Here is a 1,144-nt window from a genome sequence, read left to right on the forward strand (position 1 = left end):
CGCCAGCTGTTTTCAGCAGCGCGGTCGCCCTCGCCCCACGGCAGCCCCGAGGCCACGGCGTCCCCTCCCCGCCCCAGCTATGCCCCAAATCTCCCTAGAGGACAGGCAGCTGAGAGGTCTTCTTCACCCGATATCTTGTCACTTTGGTAGATGACAGCACTCCCCAGGCTGACTGTGGTTTTCATCATCCATGCAGGGGCAGGCACACCTGCCCCCAGCTCCTCTCAGTGATGGCCATCCAGCTGCTGGGCAGATGTGCTTTCACCTGGCACCATTGCCAGACCCATGTCCCTGTCCCAAATGTCTTCAGCACCAACTGCTGGTGTCAGCTCTGCCGGGGGGGGGGAATTGTCACCCCTGCGCTGTCATCCTCAGAGAAAGCTTTGCTCACTGAGGGTGAGCACCCACTCGTGGACCTGCCAGAGCTGGAAGTGGGCAGCTTGTTTGCATTTCAGAGTATAGATGGCAGAGAATGTGCCAGAGGATGGGCATGATGCAACTGACTGTGGGCACACATGGCAGGCAACAGCATATTGAATTCCCACGTGGACCCTGTGGAATCATCAGGATACACCGGAATGCTCACAGTCCAGGCTGAGCCCACAGAGCACAGCTCACTGCAGCAGTGGGATACTGTGGCTGTATCCCACCCCACAGCTCTGCCCTGGCACACACCATCCCACTGGCCAGCCTTCTCCGGGCACCTGTCACCTGCCCAGAGGTCCCTCTGCAAGGCAGGTCCCTGGTCAGGGAGCCCTGGTCGACAGGAGCTTTGTGCTGCAGAAGGAGTTATGACCCTGGCAGCTGTGCCAGACCAGTCCCAGCAGAACCATCCCGTGGCACAGGACCTAGATGCCCACAGCAGTGATCCCACCTGCTGGGATACTGTTGGGAACCATCAGCCATAGTGCCCTGGGGGCCATGGGTCCAGGGTCTGCCTGGGTGCTTGCCAGTCCCAGAGGCTGGCATGCCTGGGGAGCAACCCCCCAGCACTAGCAAGGGGATATGACTCAAAATGAGGGGTTCAAGATATCAGGGATGGCACTGGTGACACATTAACTGGACAGAGGAGGCGTAGAGTCCAGGGGTAGAGTCCAGACTGGCGGGGGGAGCACTGAACTGCAGGTCAGGGTCCACGGGACAC

Source organism: Manacus vitellinus, unplaced genomic scaffold (genome assembly GCF_001715985.3).
Source record: "Manacus vitellinus isolate BGI_N305 unplaced genomic scaffold, ASM171598v3 scaffold_60_pilon, whole genome shotgun sequence".
Classification (NCBI taxonomy): domain Eukaryota; kingdom Metazoa; phylum Chordata; class Aves; order Passeriformes; family Pipridae; genus Manacus; species Manacus vitellinus.